Below are 6208 nucleotides of genomic sequence, written 5' to 3'. Positions count from 1 at the left end.
ATATATATATATATATATATATATATATATATATATACATATACATACATATATACATGCATATATATATATATATATACACATATAATATATATATATATATGTATATATACATACATTTATATATATATGTATGTATATATATACATTGGTGCTGGAGATGCTGTGGGGTAAGTAGCTTGCTTACCAGCCACATGGTTCCGGGCTCAGTACTTGTCGTATGTGCGTGTGTGTGTGTAGGTGTGTTCTTGTTTGTGTGTTTATTGTACCATCATCGCATGACAATAGATGCTGCTATGTTTACATCCCCGTACCTTAGCAGTTAGGTAAAATAAACCGATAGAATAAATACTATGTTTACAACGATTAAGTCCTGGGGTTGATTTGTACTACTAAAGGGGGTGCTCCAGCGTGGCCGTAGTCAAATGCTGAAACAAATAAAAGTAAAACGGGATAGATAGATAGATGCATATATGTTCGACGGTCTTCCCTCTACCAAATCCACTCACTAGGCTATAGTTGGCTCGAGGCTATAGTAGAAGACACTTGCCTAACGTGCCGCTCAGTGAGACTGAACCGGAACCATGTTGTTGGGAAGCAAGTTTGTTACCACACAGTCATTCCTGCGCCTATAACAATATCTGCTTATTCTATCGCTGGCTAAGATTCTATCGCTGGCTAAGATACGTGTATTTTATCGGATGTATAATTCAGACTTGTTTTTTTTTTTTTTTTTTTTTTTTTTTTTTTGAGTTGTACTCTAATAATTCATTTTACTTTATGCCCAAGGCTTGAAATTTCTCGGGAGAAATCGATTAATATCGACTTGGAGAACTTTGAACCCAGAAAGTAAAGTCCATCGAAATACAGATACGTTTTTTTTTCTTTCAACATGGTAATGATTCTGCGAGGTCGCCTTCTTCGAACCTACACTAATTAGAGAAAACTAAATATATAAGGCCTATTTAAGCAGTTAAATTTCAGAAGAAGTTTGACAATTATACTGGGGATTTTATATTGGTACGCAATTTTAAAATATCTTTCTGAAATTATCTGTGATGTAAGCCAAGTTTACTGCTCGTTGAGCGATTACTACCGCTATATTATATTCGCAATTAATATCAATAAAATCACGTCTGTAATCACCGGATAAAATAAATATATGATTTATAACATTGTGGACTGTTATTATGTATTTGTTGCTATGTAATTTGGGTTATGACGATGATTAAATACCAATAGTTTACCCTACAGCATTGTAGCAATAGAAATTAAAATGTATATATCAATGTTGAAAACATCTCAATTACGACCAGCTAGAGGTGTTACATACATTTACGTATATTTATTACAGATTTATTGAGAGAATTAAAAAAAGAAAGAATTAACGAAGTTTAGATAGGTACAGAAATAAGTACATAGGTAATTGGATGGAAAGATGGGTGTATATGAACTTATATGTGCATGAGCATGTATAGTTAGGAACTTAGGTGAATAAACGTGTGATAGTAATATTATTCAATGCGTACATAGATGGTATGTAGAAAGTTTAGAAGATACACACACACACACACAAACAGAAAGGGAGAAAGAGAGATAGAGGGAGACAGACAGAGAGATAAGAGACAGAATAGTAAGCAGATACATGAAACCCAGCAGATAGATCAGAGTTTATTTAAATGTTGTTATACCTTTATTGAGATATAATCACAATACACGTCGGTACTTTTATGTTTCAAAATTGTGCACATTAAACCAAACAAAAGCTCATACTGAAAGGATATATATTTTCCTAACACGGGTACACTTCCATCCGTTTTCTGTGTAAGTACAATCGATTTGATTAATTCTTAGTATTTGTCTGTTGATTATAGGAGGACACTAGGAGGACGAACGTCCCATTTTACACACTAGGATTCGAACTCAGAATATAATGGAACATAGTTTAACACGATGCATTTCTCAGTCACTCTCACAATTCTCCTCTAGCACTGTTCTTTAACATGAATGTTAGAACGATGAACCATGAAAGAAATTGTACCGATATGATAATATCTCATGCCAGCTGTTCCTTTCCTTTGTATACTATATGCAATATGCTGTCAGCTAGTTAGGTTAAATCGGTATAGTCTCTTTCTCTACGTAGAAACAATAGGAAATTTATCAATTCAATGTATCAAAATTGATCTATGGTTCTTCAGATATTTTGCTGGATAGGTTTACACAAGAATTCTGCCGATATATTTGAAATACTAGAATATCTCTCTGCATTAAGTATAATGTGTTATAATGATATCTGCAATCAAATTAATGGTTGTATTTGTAGACGTATTTTATGGGTCCATCTATGCAGAGAAAATGATACATAAAATATACAATGTATTTTTCTTTTAGAATCCCGAGAAATACATTTTCTAAGAGATTTATTGCCATATTTATTGCTTTGAAAATCTATTAACAAGGCTAGACATAATATTGCAACCAACATACATAATGACAGATATAAACGCATTATGCTAATATAGTTTTCTTATGACTGGGAACCATTGTAGTGCGGAGTAGACACAAGATGTTATGCTACTCATATCTACTGTTTGTTTTTCATTTCATTTTGGAAAATTTTAACTTAATGAATGAGCCATTAATAGATACCGTAATATAGATTTATATCAAACGGGGAGCGACACGACATATAATATTGTACTTGCCAAACCACAGTGAGGTTACTGAAAATTATTGATTCCTGAAACGGCATCCAACATTAGTTATATACATGACTGGAAAAGCAGTATGTGCTTCCTTAATTCAACACAAATGTTCAAGGTAACAAAAAGGAAGTAGCCGTGTACCTGAAAAGATATCTATAACAATATACTTCCTCTAATTCGAATAACAACAGTTGAAGGAATTTTCGGTATTTTATATACAAATACTGTTGTCTGATATCACCTTTCTTTATCATTCAATTCTGCGTTATCCTACGAACCGGATAACGTAATTTCTTTAAAATATCTTAAATTTATTTTGGATCTTTTAATTGATGATATCAAAATTTGATTACTTTAAATGTTTATTAACTTTAGACATTTTTAATACCTTGTAAAATTCAAAATTAAATTTCATCTGAAGTTCATATACATGTATTAGCAATCATCTTTTAAATATTCTAATCGATAAAATGTTTGTCAGAATAAACTCCTAAAGTTTATAAGAACCTATGATTAGAATGTCAATACAGAAACTTGTAGAAATTACAATAAATGGTAAACAAAGTTTTCATAATTGTCATATTTAATGGGGTCTGTTGTGATTGACTCCATAACTATACCCCAGTTAGATTTGCAACGAATGCGTTTAACGAATTTAAGTATAATGCTGGTGCAATCATAATACTTTAATAAATCTTTTTTGCAGCATTCTAGTATAAAGTTCACATTGTATATAAGAATAATGAATATAATCTTAGATATTTTATAAACTTACTATCCTGTAATATTTGTTACTTCACCCAGGCGTAAGAATGTGTCTTTAGCAGGATAGGAACTTAGTACACGAAATTTCCAAGTACATTTTAAGCGTTCGCCTCTCTGACGAATAACCTATATGCCATAACATTAACGGTGATAAAGTTCAGTGTTGGGTACAGTGGAGATCCAAATTTTATTTAACAAATAGTTGTGAACATTACTCACCATTTCCACATGTCTACAAGGATACTTACCTTTTAAATTTTGTTTGCAGTATGCAAAATAGAAAAGCACTTAAACAGCATGAGTAAGAAATTTCAATTGAATTACATTTGCTCTATGGGACATGGTTATAATAGACGCCTGCATTTCGCTAAAACACGCTGTTTGTCTACTTCCAGCTAAATGGATGAAGAATGAGTTGCTTCACAGCTAACCCAAATAGCTTTCATTCTAAAAGATCTTTTCAGTTTTAACATTCAATGACCTTTGGGCTTGATTTATGATGATTTATAGATACTAATGTATTTATATAAATTTTGCATTTTCTGGTATTGACTTAAATATATATATATATATATATATTCGCCCTTAATAACTTATTCTAACATTTGTAATTGTCTTTATTCAGTCTGTAAGTAAAATAAAAATGTGGTACAATGGGGAATTTTACAGAAACTGAAGTTCTTATAAGTAATTATAGCAAATTGGGCCTGTTTATATTAAATATAAGTAGACTGCATCTTTTCTGAAATGAAATTACATTTATGTTTACAAGTTTAATATAGTATGTAGTTAGATTGTCTTCAGCTAACAAATATTTTAAAAGAATATTCGTAACAGTTGAACTTACCAAGGTAAAGACAATTCAAATTACGTGTCTTTTCAAGCAATTTGATGTTTCGTATTCACTAAATTAGATTACACGATAACAATCACTGAGCTGAACATTATTATGGAGTTTGTATATAAGATATTTTAAATTTACCTGAAATAAGAAGCCTTATCATGAAATGCATGGCATACTGCCATTGATTCCAATTATCGCTTTAATATATAGCCAGTGAATATGCCCGTTGTCTTTATATTTGCTTATGCATTTCTAATATTCAACAGGTTCATTAAGTAGTAACACATCTTACATTCCTATGTAAAGAATGAATAAATAATTTCCATTTATCTCTTCAATCAGTCACTGAAGATTTTAATTTGTTTTCAGTTAAAGCTGTTGTGAAAAAATAACTTTTTACTTTGTGAAAAAAATAGCCTTTTTCCTTGTGAAAAAAATGCTGTCTACTAAAACCGAGTGGAGGCGCAATGGCACAGTGGTTAGGGCAGCGGACTCGCGGTCATAGGATCACGGTTTCGATTCCCACACCGGGCGTTGTGAGTGTTTATTGAGCGAAAACACCTAAAGCTCCACAAGGCTCCGGCGGGGGATAGTGGCGAACCTTGCTCTACTCTTTCACCACAACTTTCTCTCACTCGTTCTTCCTGTTCCTGTTGTACCTGTATTTCAAAGGGGCCAGCCTTGTCACACTGTGTCACGCTGAATATCCCCGAGAACTACGTTAAGGATACACGTGTCGGTGGAGTGCTCAGCCACTTGCACGTTAATCTCACGAGCAGGCTGTTCCATTGATCGGATCAACTGACACCCTCGTCGTCGTTAGCGACGGAGTGCCAACACATAACTAAAAACGAAAGGTTTTCTAAACAGACGTTGCTTTTAAAACTTGCTCATATATATCCGCTATTTGCAAAAATAATCATTTTCTATGTAGAATGTTTGAAATGTTTTCTGTTATAAGATATTACTGAGTTCCTACCTCAGAATATTGAAATAAATATTAATGACAAAGATATTGCAGAAGACCCAGTAAGCACTTAATATTGATTAAAGCCATATAGCTCTATATCAGACTATTAAACATCCTTCCTTTGACAATTAAGCAACAGAAAAACAAAGTTAATAGAAAGATTCAGTGCAAGTTCAAAAGCGCCCTCATTATCTTTTGTTTCATTTCAATACAAGGTATATAACATAGCTATTTATCCTTACCTTATATTATATTCAAAGTTTGTCAAAGATTCATGATACAAATATTTACTTCAGAATTTTCTAACAGTATTTGAATTATGATTATTCAAGTATGCAATGGTTTCCAAAGAAAAATATCTCACAAAACAGAATTTTTCTCTCACAAGGAAGGAAAATCACGTTTAGTGTCCTACCAAGTACGCTTTTTAAAACTCACATATAAATGTTGCGCAAGAAAGTCTTTTTTGTTTAAAAGATTTCTATCTTCAACTATTTGTTTCCAAGTGTACCAAGTTATAGGCTGAAATTATAAATTGAAACCTAAGATAATTGCGAGATATATATAATGAGTACACACAACAGCAGAGATATTTACCTTTTATTTTTTTACTTTTGATCGTCATAACGCGTAATGAAAAGTGCATTACTAAGCGGTCGTATAATTAGAACCAACGGAAGCTAATTTTCAGAAGATCTCATAAAGAGAAGGAAGCTGGCAGCATTCCGCATTCAATACGAACGATGAAAAATCAGAGTGAATAAGTTCATTAAAAAAGAGAGACCAACAATAAGCATTTTGTTTCGTCCGAAAACAAATCAAAAACTCATTGTGTACCCGTTGGTAGAGAAAGTGCTATTAGATAAACGGTAAGAATGCCAATATATATGCGCAGGTGTACGCCCCCACCGTATATATATA

At 32.4% G+C, this 6208-nt stretch overlaps 1 long non-coding RNA gene across 1 annotated transcript in view; it reads right to left on the bottom strand.

Annotated features, from left to right (window-relative positions):
* Nucleotides 1-6208, bottom strand: part of LOC128248550 (uncharacterized) — an 808814-nt gene that overhangs the window by 371383 nt on the left and 431223 nt on the right. The gene's annotated exons all lie outside the window — the stretch shown is intronic.

This window comes from Octopus bimaculoides, chromosome 8 (genome assembly GCF_001194135.2).
Source record: "Octopus bimaculoides isolate UCB-OBI-ISO-001 chromosome 8, ASM119413v2, whole genome shotgun sequence".
NCBI classification, from domain to species: Eukaryota; Metazoa; Mollusca; class Cephalopoda; order Octopoda; family Octopodidae; genus Octopus; species Octopus bimaculoides.
Note: the sequence above shows the minus strand (reverse complement) of the source record. Positions and strands in the feature narration are given on the sequence as shown.